At 38.8% G+C, this 13,629-nt stretch overlaps 1 protein-coding gene across 7 annotated transcripts in view; it reads right to left on the bottom strand.

Moving 5' to 3' along the window:
* CEP170 (centrosomal protein 170) overlaps positions 1 to 13,293 on the bottom strand; it is a 186,274-nt gene extending 172,981 nt beyond the window's left edge. For 3 of the 7 annotated variants that reach the window (XM_044002542.1, XM_044002544.1, XM_044002545.1), the window contains exon 1: positions 13,021 to 13,293. The gene's annotated coding sequence lies outside the window, so the exon portion shown is untranslated. The remainder of the gene's footprint in view (positions 1 to 13,020) is intronic. The other 4 variants (XM_044002541.1, XM_044002546.1, XM_044002548.1 and 1 more) reach the window with 2 other exon arrangements.
* Positions 13,294 to 13,629: the final 336 nt, after the last annotated feature.

Genomic DNA, 13,629 nt, shown 5'->3' with positions numbered 1-13,629 from the left:
AATTTCAGATATTTCTCCCTCCCTCCCCCCTCCCCTGGACTTTGACCCAGCAATACCACTTTTGGGTCTTTTTCCCAAAGAGATCATGGAAGGGGGAAAGGGACCCACATGTACAAAAATATTTATAGCTGCTCTTTACGTGGTGGCAAAGAATTGGAAGTTGAGGGGGTGCCCATCAATTGGGGAATGGCTGGACAAGTTGTGGTATGTGAATACAATAGAATACTATTGTGCTATAAGAAACGATGAGCAGGAGGAGTTCAGAGAAACCTGGAGGGTCTTGCGTGGGCTGATGATGAGTGAGATGAGCAGAACTAGAAGAACATTATACACAGTAACATCAACATTGAGTGTTGACCTACTGTGATGGACTATATTCTTCTCACCAATGCAATGGCAAAGAAGAGTTCCAGGGAATTCATGATGGAAGAGGATCTCCAAATCCAGGAAAAAAAAAAAAAAGAACTGCGGAGTATAGATGCTAAATGAACCATACTATTTCTTTTGTCTTTGATGCTGTTGGTTTTTTTCTATTTTGAGGTTTTCCATCATTGCTCTGATTTTTTTTCTCTTGACTAATGCAGAAATAGGATTAATGTTATTATGTGTGTGTGTGTGTGTGTGTGTGTGTGTGTATATATATATATATAACACCTATATCAGGAAAGGCTTTTTACAGGATGTTCAGTAATGATGGTCTCATTTCTTTAATTCACTGAGTTCAGAATCACAGTTTTAGAGTTGGAAGGGTCCTGAACTTCAGAAGCTACTTTGTTCAACCTATACCCAAAAAGATACTACTATTGTAACATACCCTACATGTAGTCATTCAAGGTCTACTTGAAGCCCTCCAATTAAGGACATATTATCACCTCCTGTAATCATCCATTCCACTTTTGGAAAGTTCAATTGTGAAAAAGTTTCCCCTGACATTATGTCTAAATTTAAATCTTTACAACTTGTATGTGTGCTTCCCTCTAGGATCAAACAGAACACATCTATTTCCTCTTTTACATAACATCTTTTCAAAGAACTTGAGGAAGGCTATTATGTTGCTTCTGAATCTTCTCCCCTACCTCAATGTCCCCATTTCTTTCAACCTATCCTTAAGTAGAATGTACTTAAGGCCTGGATGCCATTTCCTTCATATACTACTCCAGTTTATCAAAGTTCTTAAACTGTGACATCCAGAATTCAACACAAAGTTCCAGATATGTCCTCACTCAGCCAGAGTCTAGAAGGGTTATCACCTCCTTTTTCCTGGAAGTAAAATCTTTCTTTTTAAAGCTAAAGATCTCAAGAGGTTTTTTTGGCTATCACATGACAATGGTGACTCATGTTGAGCTTGCAATTCTTCAAAACATTCAGATCTTTTTCAAACTCCCATCTGACCATGCCTTCCCTTCTTCTGACTTTAGGAAATTGATTTTTTGTACTTATGTAAAACTTTACATTTTGAATTTCCTTTTATTAAGCTTCAGTCCAGCACTTTAACCTTTTTGATCTTTTTGCATTCCAATTTTGTCATTGTATTAACTATCTAGCCTCAATTTATCCTCAAATCTGATAAGATCATCTATAGCTTTACCACTACTAAAAAAGCTAAACACTATGGGGGCAAGTATAGATCCCTAGGACACCCTACTGGAGACATCCTGTCAAGCTGACACTGGATCACTACCAACTACTTTGAATCTAGCCATTCAACCAGTTCTAAATTTACCTAATTTTATTATGACCTAGTCCACATATCTCCATCTTTTACACAAGAATTGTATGAAATTTTTTATCAAAAGTTTTGATAAAATCTAGACAAACTATACCTAGAACAATCCTCTGATATGCCTATTTAGTTGTTTTGTTTTAAAAAAAAATTTAAATAAACTCAGTCTGGCATGACCTATCCTTTATATTCATTAATCATCTCTGGGGACCTATTTTATGATTTCCTCTGGAATCCAAGTTAAGCTCATAGGCCTTTAATTTGAAGACTATGTTCTTCCCTTTTTCTGAAAATTGGGACAAGTGCCCTTCAGTCTTGTAGCACCTTCGTGGTTTTTCATGATAATTCAAATATGTAATATAGTATTGCAAATAGAAGCTTAGCAATCACATATGTCAATTCTTTTAGAATGGAAGGCTATATGTATAGTTCATCAGATTAGGTGAGTTGAAATCATCAAAGGCAACAAAGTGCTGTCTCAATATTCCCTTAGCTATCCACTCCCTTTAAACCTTTTTTGTTCTTTAATTTCCAGTGCAAAAGCTAATCTCCTTTGCAGGGGGAAAAGATAGAAAAGGAAGTATTATATGTCCCTTTAAAAATTATTAACAATATCTCTACCGGTCCTTCAGCAATCCTGAGGCATTTCGGATTAACAGAAACTCAGGGGCAGCTAGGTGGCACAGTGGACAGAGCACCGCCCCTGCAGTCAGGAGTACCTGAGTTTAAATCTGGCCTCAGACACTTAACCCTTACTAGCTGTGTGACCCTGGGCAAGTCACTTAACCCCAATTGCCTCACCCCCCCAAAAAAAAACCAAAAAAACCCCAGAAACTCAAAAATTAACTATCCTGGGCAGCTAGGTGGCACAGTAGATAAAGCACTGGCCCTGGATTCAGGAGGACCTGAGTTCAAATCTGGCCTCAGACACTTGACACTTGCTAGCTGTGTGACCCTGGGCAAGTCACTTAAACCCTCATTGCCCCACCAAAAAAAAAAATTAACTATCCTTTAAATGTCATTGTTTCTTTAGTATTGCAGAATGTCAGAATTAAAAACAATTTTTTAATGGGTTTTCATTTACTTCATGCTGTGTCTTGCCTGTTATCATTTCTAAACCCAGTTAATTTTGCTTAGGAAATATATTTCATTGGTTTAATTATAAACTTTTCAGGGCCTCATGCTGTTCAATGGTTTAATCAGTGATTTAAATAAAGAGATAAAGTTATGTTCATTCTTTAGATAACAAAGCTAGGATAGATAGCTAATGGGTATCACATGACCAGTCCTTACACACAACATGCAAAGATTGGAGGTGGCTTCATAAGTCATTTATCAGCTTTCACAGAATCTGAAAAAACAGATGATAGTTAACCTTCAGTGCTAGCTATCATCAGAGCTCATGACAGTTTAAGAACATAACCAGACTCATAAGACATCCTTATGAAAACACATAGAAACATGATCTTTTGGGTGCCTCCTAGGAATGGACAATAAATCAGAATAGCATAAGAGTGTGAAAGACTCAGAGAAGCGATTATTTACTAAATACCTACTATGCAGCAGGCACTATGATAAGTACTTTACAAATACTATCTGATTTGATCCTCAAAGTTGTCCTAGGAGGTAGATGAAGTTATCCCCACTTTATAGTTGAGGAAACTGTGACAGAGAGAGTTTAAAGGATTTGTCCAGGGAGGCATAACTAGTAAGTGTTTGAGCTTGAATATTAATTCAGCTCGTCTTGATTCCAGGCCCAGTAGTCTATTCATTGCATCAGATAGTTGCCAGGGACCCGAAGCCACCACAACTTTACTGCAATCATGATCTTTCCAGACTCTTTCTCCCTCTATTCAAACTTGCTTGTTCCTCAACAGCAGTGTGGTGAAATCCACGTTTGAATACACCAGTAAAGGAATTTCTTCTTCCTGCCACAGCTCCATTATGGGTGGGAACACAACTGCATTCTCCATATGCAAAGTTTTATCTGTTCTATTCCTGAAGTTGTAGTTGTGTTGAGCTGTCTTTCTCAGTGAGCTAACATCATAAATGATAGGATGAAAAAAATGACCATTTTAAAGATCTCAGCAAGTTTATAGGATGCATCCAAACTACCAAGATGAAATTTTACAGAGCTTTATAGATTCCTGATGAGATGAACCAAGTGAACTTTTTAAAGGTCCCATTCCTATTGTAGTCTTTAATGGGTACAGGATAAGGGGAGAACTGTAAGGAAGGAGAAGGAAATATATTATCTGCAATGGGCTAGACACTGTGCTAAGGGTTTTACAAATATTATCTCATTTGATCCTTACAATACCCTGGGGAGACAGGTGTCGTTATATCTATTTTTAAATAGAGGTTGAGTAACTTGCCCAAAGTTTCTAAGGTTGGAATTGAACCCTGGTGTTACTGATTCTAGATCCAACAATATCCATTGTGCCACCTTGGTTTAAATGATCTCTGCTTTGTTAGCATCACAGGAAAGTCAAACAGAAAGAGACACTGGAGGCCATTTAGTCAAATCCTTCAACTTTATAGATAAGCAAACTGAGGCCCCAAATGTTAAATGACTTGCCCAAGATTACATAGGTAGTCAACTAGCAAAACTGAGATTCCAAACCAAGTCTGATCCCATATTCAGAGCTTCTTCCACTCTAAGTCCCACCACCTCATTTTATAGATGAGGAAAAGTACAGAGATTGTAAGTAAACTGTCCAAAACCAAACAATTTCTTTAGTTTTAAAATGAGGATTTTAAATTTCTAAGATCCCTTTTTAGCTATAAGTTTAAGATCCTATGAAATGCTCTTATACTACATTGTCTTTCTAGTGAGATCCTCAACTGCATAAGTCTTCAAGTAGAAGCTGATGATAGATCAGCTCTTGGACTACAAGAGATTCTTGCAGTGAATGAAAGGTGAGATGAGATGACTACTGAAGTCTCAACTCTTAACATTCTTTAACTATAAAGATGAAGTTTAAATGTTATTACTAATTTAGCTTTATGCTCTTGTTCAGCTCTAAGAAATGGGGAAACATTTCACTTTACATACTTATTTCACTAAAGTCTGAAGCATCAAGAACAAATGTCTAAAGTCCTTAGAATTGTACCAAACTATGCTACCGTTGTAATAGCTGATTTTAGCCAGAACATTAAAAACTTAGAGAAGCAGAACTTTCAAGTTGGTATTGGTAAAATTAGTTCATTCTACTGTTGCAGAACTGATTCTCTTAGAAAAAAGAAGAAATCATGTGTTAGGTGAAACCTTTGGGTCAAAGCAGCTTGGATTCTGGGGTCTGTCGTTCTTAGGTGTCTTTTCCAGCACATATCTGGTCCTGAAACAGTCTTGTAACTTTATATGCTGCTAGTTTCCTGGGATCTCGGGCATAGAAAATAATGAAAAGTAGTAGCCAAAGGACAATGATAACTGTCACTGACTTGTTTGTCCTTCAGTCTCTCTCTCTCTTTTTTTTTTTTTTTTGGTGGGGCAATGAGGGTTAAATAACTTGCCCAGGGTCACACAGCTAGTAGGTGTCAAGTGTCTGAGGCCCGGATTTGAACTTAGGTCCTTCTGAATCCAGGGCCAGTGCTTTATCCACTGTGCCACCTAGCTGCCCTGTCCTTCATTCTCAAAGAATTTAAGTGAGACAGGGCTGTACAAAGTCACCAGTCTCACTTTCTCCTCTGAAGTCATCTGGATCCAGTAGAAAAATATAAATCAGGACAACTGAAGATGGCCCCAGATGTAGTGGAAGACCTTGGCCTTTTAAATTCTTTTTTTTTTTTTTTTTTAGTGAGGCAATTGGGGTTAAGTGACTTGCCCAGGGTCACACAGCTAGTTAAGTGTTAAGTGTCTGAGTCCGGATTTGAACTCAGGTACTCCTGACTCCAGGGCCAGTGCTCTATCCACTGTGCCACCTAGCTGCCCCAGACCTTGGCCTTTTAAGGCTAAGGTCTCTCCCAGATCTCAGTTTGTCTGAGACAACACCCATTCAGTGATTAAAGGATAGGTAAGAATTGAGGCAAAAGACACTCTACTTTGGCTTCCCAAAAGAATCAATCTGGGAAAGGGCAGCTAGGTGGCACAGTGGATAAAGTACTGGCTGTGGATTCAGAAGGACCTGAGTTCAAAATCCGGCCTCAGACACTTGACACTTACTAGCTATGTGACCCTGAGTAAGTCACTTAACCCTCATTGCCCTGCAAACAAACAAATAAATAAATAAATAAAAAGAATCAATCTGGGAGGGGAAGACCCTCAGAGTTTCTAGCCAGAAAAGAAACAATTGCTATTTACAGACACTTGTTAACTGTGTGATCCTGAGCAATTCAGTTAACCTTGTTTGTCTGTTTCCTCATTTGTAAAATGAGCTCGAGAACTAGTATATTTGACAAAAAAACCCAAATGGGGTCATTGAATGGGTGTGTCACTAACATCATCTGATCAATTACCTATTTTCTAGGGAGGACCTACTATTTCCTGAGGCATTTTCCACTTATATTTCCACTTATAGACAGCTCTCTTCACTGGGTAATTCATCTTTATATCAAGCCTAAATCTCTTTAAAACTTCTACCTACTTTAAAGGATCTGAACAGGCAGTTTTCAAAGAAATCAAAGCTAGATGAAAAAATGCTCTAGATCATTATTAATCAGAGAAATGCAACAACTCTGAGGTATCTCATACCTATCAGAGTGGCAAATATAACAAAAAAGTAAAATACTGGTTAATGGAGGGAATATGGGAAAATTGGGACACTAATCCACTGTTGGTGAAGTTGTGAAAAGAACCAACCATTCTGGAGAACAATACCCTTTGATCCAACAATACCAACGCTAAGTTTATATCCCAAAGATATCCCCAAAAAAGAGAAAAAGACCTATTTGTACAAAAATATTTATAGCAGCTCTTTTTGTAATGGCTAAGAATTGGAAATCAAAGGAATACCCATCAATTGGGGAATGACTAAACAAGCTGTGATGGTGATGGAATATTTTTGCGCTCTTAAGAATGACAAGCAAGATGATTTCAGAAAGGCCTGGAAAGACTTGTATGAACTGATGTATAGTGAAGTGAGCAGAACCAAGAGAACATTGTGCACAGAGACAGCAATAACTGTTTGATGAAGAACTGTGAAAGACTTAACTATTCTTAGCAATACATTGATCCAAGACAATCCCAAAGGATTAATGATGAAGCATACAATCCACCTTCAAAGAAAGAACTGATATAGATGGAACACAGACTGAAACATGCTATTTTTCACTTTCTTTTATTCAAGTTTTCTTGTACAAAATGACAAATATGGCAACATTTTACATAATCGCACATGTATAACCTAAAAAACCCCAACAACTTTTACTTACTACTCCTACTTCTTTCTGTCCTCTGGGGCCAAAAAATATAAATTCAATCATTATTGCACACGATGGCACTTTAATACTTGAAGACAAGCAGAAAGTTCTAAATATTCTCTTCTCCAAGCTAAGTAGTTCCAGTTCTTTCAATCTTTTAAAGCCATATTCTCCAGTTCCTTCACCATCCTTGTCATTCACTCAAGGATGCCATCCAGCTTGTCTTTATCTTCCCTAAAATTTAATCAGATGTCGTTTGATCCCTGCAGAGTAGAACAACTTCTACTTTCCCCACTATTTTCCAAATATCACTCCTCTCAATTCAGCTTAGAATAGCATTTCCTATTAAAATGAACATGCTGATCTATAAATATAGGTAATGCTTTTCCCCTTTAGAATGCCTCATATAAAACTTACACAGACTCTATAATTATGGTGTTTTTTCATTTTAATAATAATTTTTATTTAAAGTTTGGGGTTCCAGATTCTATTCCTCCTTCCCTCCCTCCCTCCCTTCACCCCTCCCTGAGGCAGTAAGCAATCAGATACAGGTTATACACGTGTATTTATGTAAAAAATTATCATATTAGCTGTATAATGATGTTTTTAATACCATAGCTAGAGAAGTCATGATTTAAGGTGAGAATTTAATAACCATGCAGAACCTCAATATACTCTGCTAGTTTTCATAACACATGAGCAATAATATCTCTTGAATCATCCACAGCTTTTAGAAATGCTATCTTTTAAATGTCACTTATAATACTTTTCAGTATTATGGAAAAGTACAAGTGAAAGATAAAGAGAGCAACTAAGATAAAACATGAATAAAGCATATTTCTCTGAATTAAAACAAATGTAACATTTTATAGTCAATATATTTAAAATGGCAATTTTATGTAATTATTTTTCAGTGATTCTTAATATTTATGATGTCAAAATCATACAAGTTATAAGAGAAATAACTTTGTTTAACAACCTCTGATTATTAATATCCATCAAGGGAGAATGATATGCTTACCTAAGGTGTTTGCTAGAGTCATGGATGATATTCTACAAAGATTCCAAAATGGAAGATGGAATTCCCATAGAAGGGGAGTTCCTCTCTATGCTTCTGTTTACAGGTGACATTATACTGATTATATCATAAAACACTGTAGTCCCCTAAATGAAATCTATAATTACTCAAAAGCATTTGTTCTAACTATCCACACAGGAAAAAAAACTCAACTTGGAATGCCTATTTTCATACTATGATATCCTGATACTGAAAACCCAAAGACCTTGCCCCACCAGGGTAGATAGCTTTGGGAGACACAGTAGATGGACAATGAACTAGCCAGAGTTATCATTCACAAGTGCCCTCTTTTCTGACTTTCCAGTCTTCTTATTCTTCCCCCCTCACATCCACTACTGTCCAAGGATACTGTCCTTTTGTCATTTATCACATATGACATTCCATCTCCCATCTCCAGGACTTTTCACTGGCCTAGAATGTTCTCCCTCTTCATCCTTTCCTCTTACAATTGTGATTTCCTTCAAGACTCAACAAATATTGCCTTCTACAAAAAGCCCTTTCCAGTCTCTTGAAAATACTATTTGCCTTTTCCCTCCCCCCTCCCTTCCGCCCTCTCCCTCTCCCCCCACCCCACCCCCGTCCCCCCCCAAGGGGCAATGGGGATTAAGTGACTTGCCCAGGATCACACAGCTAGTGTCAAGTGTCTGAGGCTGGATTTGAACTCAGGTACTCCTGAATCCAGGGTTAGTGCTTTATCCACTGCACCACCTAGCTGCCCCAGCCTTCTCTTTTAAAGTTACCTTCTACCTATTCTGTAAGTATATTTATATACATGCCTCTTTCCCACTAGACTATAAGCTCCTAGAGTACAGAAAATGTTTTTGCTTTTTCTTTGAACACCCAGTCCTTAATACAAAATAAATGCTCTATAAAATGTTTGTTGGTGGACTAGAGATTGCCTTTTGCACAGTACTTTTAATAACACAAATTTCTGTCTGAAACAAAAGGTCCACTTTTAGCATCCATATTCTTCAGGTGATTCTGAAGTCTTGAGAGTCTTCAAAGATGGCCATTTTCAAGAACAACAGTTTGGGGTTATTTAAGAGAGTAGTGGAGATACAGGAGATGGACCCAAGTAGCCTTCAGCATATTGCCAACAAAGAACTGCACAAGAGAAGTGGATCAAAGGAAATGATAAAAGAAATGTATGTCTGGAAAAGAGGGTGGGCTCATGGACAAGCTGTTGGTACAGTCTCCAACAAGACCTGCACAGTATGAGAAAACCTGAATATGTTGCAATCTGTGCTGCTTGATGGACCACTCATATCTGAAATCACAGTTCCATCCAAGCATTTATCTTTTTTTAACCTTTAAAGAGCTCTCATTTCAGGGTTGGTGACAATATCTGTAATATTGTACCACGTAACCTATTTATCTCCCCTCCCCATCGAGCAGTAGCCATGTACCACTTACAGTCTTCTGTCAATTTCTTTTTTGCAAATTGTGGTGAAATATACCTTTCCTGATAAACAGTAAAATTCAGAAATTAAATATTTATATTATACGTGTTAACCAGAAAGTTTGCAAATGCTAAGTTATAAACAGTTATTATCATCCAAAAACTAAAAAAGAAAAGAAAATTTGGGTGAAATCATAATTTCAAGAAATATTTTTTACTAAAATAATTCTATTAAAAGGGACCTGTGTCAGTTTTAAATTCCCAGTATATAACTTGATTAAAGTGGCAATATTTTATCTCCATGTGATATTTCAATTATATTAATTCTAATTCTGAAAGATAAACGGAAAAGAATATTAATAACTCACTTATATAATGCTTTGAGGTCTAACACTTTCTTTACTGCCACCCTATTAAGTAGGTAGTTCAAGTGTTATTATCTCCAATTTCCTTGCTCAAAATCACACAGCTGGTAAAGTCCCAGTCAGTAATCAAAACCAAGTTTCTTGACTCAGTCCATTTACTCTTAGCCACCACTCCAAGTCAGCAGTAGTCACACAAAATATAGCAAAGCAATAAGTATAGTATTCTTTTTTAAAATTTTAACATTAACATTTATATTTAAGACACATGAAATACTGCAAAGATGTTGTACCTTTCATCAGGATAAGATAAAAGTGGAACCAAGAAATAATTATCAAATTTCAAGGAAATAATAAAACATAAAATTCCCAAGTGATAAAACTGTGAATAATGGAATATACAGAAATTTCTTAAAGTAAAATCTTAGGCAATTTACTTAGGGAAAATCATAAGCTACAAACGGGTACACATTTAGAGATAGGGAAATCCTAATGTAACATTAACAACACTCAGTAAAATGCTTAAGTGTACAGAGTGAAATGCCCTACTATGCTTTTTCAACAAATTACTAAGTACAAATTGTGAATGATTCATCATTCCTCTCTTCTGATTGGTAAGTGCCTGGCTCAGATGTTCAGGGAAGAACTCCTGCTAAACTCATTCCATTCCCCAATCTATTTCTCACTCTGTACTTTTCCTTCTCCTTCCTCCTTCAGAAGCTTATTTACCTGTCTGGCACTGAGCAAGTCACTGAAGTCTCTCAGTCTCAATTTCCATATATTAAAATGGGGATTGTAATGTTACCTGTTTCATAACTGTTGAGAGAACTGAATAACATGTAAAGTGCTTTGCAAACTTGAACTCTACATAAATACTAGCTCTTTATTAGAGATAAATTAAGTATCTTTTAAAACTTATTTTTGATTCTTGTGTTTTCATTATGGTTGCTAAAATTGCAAACATTATATTACCATAGAGAAGCAAGGATTCTAGACCTGTGTTCAGTGTTATAACCAAATAATTTAATTTCTCAGTATCTCGGGCAATGCTCTAAGACTATTAGTTACAGAACAATTGCTAATCTGCAATTGGTAGAGGGAATTTCCCCTAAATGGAGTTCCCCATACTAATAACATTATCTATTTGGGGGAAAAAGATAATATGATCAAGATCAGTTCACTTACAGTGGAGTTGAGCATGTATCAGATAAAAGTCTATTTTAGGACTAGAACACATTTTTCTACAAGTTAATGGTGCCCATACAAAAGTCTTATTTACCTAATTTCATTTGTCTAGAATTTTGGTTTTATATAAGAAAGTTTAAATGTAAAATCATTATCAATTAGTCTGATTATGAAAGATAATCCAAAGAATATACACTGTACTTTGATTAAAAATGCACGTGAAGAATTCCTTTCTGTATTAAATCAAAAAATTCAGTTCAACTTGTATAAATACAGTACTATGATAAAGGGGTTAAAAAAAGAACAAGAACTTAGAAAAAGAATCCCCCTAAATGCCAGTCTGGAGTCTGCCACTAATTTCTCAAAGAATCTTAGACAAGACACTATATACACCTGAGCCTGTTTCCTCATCTGCAAAACGGAGAGACTGTGTACATGTTTAAGGTCCCTTCCTAACATGCTATGAGTCTATTATTCTAGTACATAGCAATTATCTTCCAGGTTGGAAAGCAATGACTGCAAACTTGGTTTTCATGTAATGGCTGAAATATATTCATCCATTTGGTACTTTCATAATTGAGTGACAACCCTAGATAGGGTATTCAAAATATCATTTCCCCCTTTCTCTTGGTTTCTTCCTGTAACAGTTCCTCATTCTGCTTTATCCTTTCCTCCTTTCCCTCTGTTTGATATCTGACCTGTATTCAATTATAAACAATAGGAATGAAATCATGAAAAACTTCATCTAGATATGTTTCCCTGTCACCCGGTGATTTTTCATTAAAACAAACGGCAACGAGAGAAATAGTAATATTTTTAGTCAGGTGTATTCCTCTGGCATGACTGATTTAAGAATGAGACAAAAGAATTCTTCCAGAAAAGGAATACCGGTATATTATCCACACAACAGGAAAACAAAAGAAAACAATTCTGTTCATTCCCCATATATAAACTATGGGTTGGGCCTGCTGTGGTGCCTAATTTCATCAGACAGCTTTTAGATTAGGCATTACAACACTTTCAGATACCCGAATAATCAGTCCCTGCCCTCCTGAGGTTTACAAGCTTTAGAAAAAAACAAGCAAACAAAAGAAATCCAGAATAAAGACAAGACACAACGTAGTAAAATGCTTATGTAATATAGAAACAAGTCCCATAACCTCCAGTTCTATACTGGGCATAATATGGAAGGAACCATACTAAAACCCAACAGGAGCATCTTGAGGACAATGAAACTGACAAGGAAGACTGCCTCCTCCCCCTCCGGTTTAGGAATGGGTAAGAATATTGGCAAACACAGTCAAGTGTGTGCTTGACAGAAGGGCTCCCATACCCCTTCTTTTACCTACAGAAACACCCCCCACCCCACGCCGCCCCGCCCAACACACACACACACACACACACACACACACACACACACACACATCGCAATTTCTTTCAAAGATCCAATCCGGGCACCAATCTCGTTCTCTTCTCTTTTCACCGCCTTTAGCAGCTCTTTCCCTCTCGCCCGCCAATTTGTCCCCTCGCTCCCCTCCGCCAAGGCGGTAGGAGGAGCGGCACAAAGCCAGGGAATAGAAAATGAATAAATGCACTTTTAGAGGAGGAGTCAGCCTGCAGCCGCGGAGGCGGCCCGGGGTAGCAATGCCCAGCGAAGCCCGGAGGGAATAGGGGAAAAGGGGGGGAGGGAGGCGGGGCTGCCGAATCCCCCGGGGCGGGGCGGGGGGGGGCGCGGCGCGAGGAGCATCCGGAAAGCAGCACCCCCCCTTTTCCTCTCCCAGCTGCACTCCCCCCCACCCCGAAAACCCGGCCGCACACCAGGAGCTCTCCAGAAAAGAGGATCTGGAGAAGGGGCGGCGGCGGCGGGTGCATCACCATCACTAAGCCAGGCGGCTGAGCAGAGCGCATCACTTACCCCTCACCATAGCGAGAGGGACCGGACGGGGGAGGCGGGGCGCGTCGCGTCCCGTGAGTCTCTCGCACGCCGTCCCCCCCGCCAACCCGTCGCCGTCGTCGTAGTCGTCGTCGCTGCCGTCGCCCCCGGACTCCCAGTTCCCTTCACCGTGCTCGGCAATAACGTTATTCCACACACGCCCCACACATAGCGGTAACGACAGAGAGCGGCCGCCCACTGCGCAGGCGCGTCGGGAGAGGCCGGGGAGGGGGCCCTGCCCCTCCTCCTCGCCCAGCTATCTCTTACTGCGCAGGCGCCAAGGCCAGACAATGAAAAGGAGTTGCCTGGAGGGTCGTTGTCCCACCCACACGATTTCGCAGCTGCCCACTGCGCAAGCGTACCCCTAGGTCCAGCAGGAACAATGAAGAAAGTACTGTCATTAGCTCAGACTGCAACCAACACGGACTACACATCCCAGGGGCCTGTGCGTAAACTCATCCACAGCGGACTGTTCGCTTGGCATTCTAGGATTTGTAGTCTCCATGAACTCCACACCTTTGACAGTTGAGATTGAGGGTTTTTTCTCCAGCCAAGGCTATCTCTGGTAGTAGTGATCGAAGATGGAGCCGT

This window comes from Dromiciops gliroides, chromosome 4 (assembly GCF_019393635.1).
Source record: "Dromiciops gliroides isolate mDroGli1 chromosome 4, mDroGli1.pri, whole genome shotgun sequence".
In the NCBI taxonomy this organism is placed as follows: Eukaryota; Metazoa; Chordata; class Mammalia; order Microbiotheria; family Microbiotheriidae; genus Dromiciops; species Dromiciops gliroides.
This window is presented reverse-complemented; position numbering and strand designations above follow the sequence as displayed.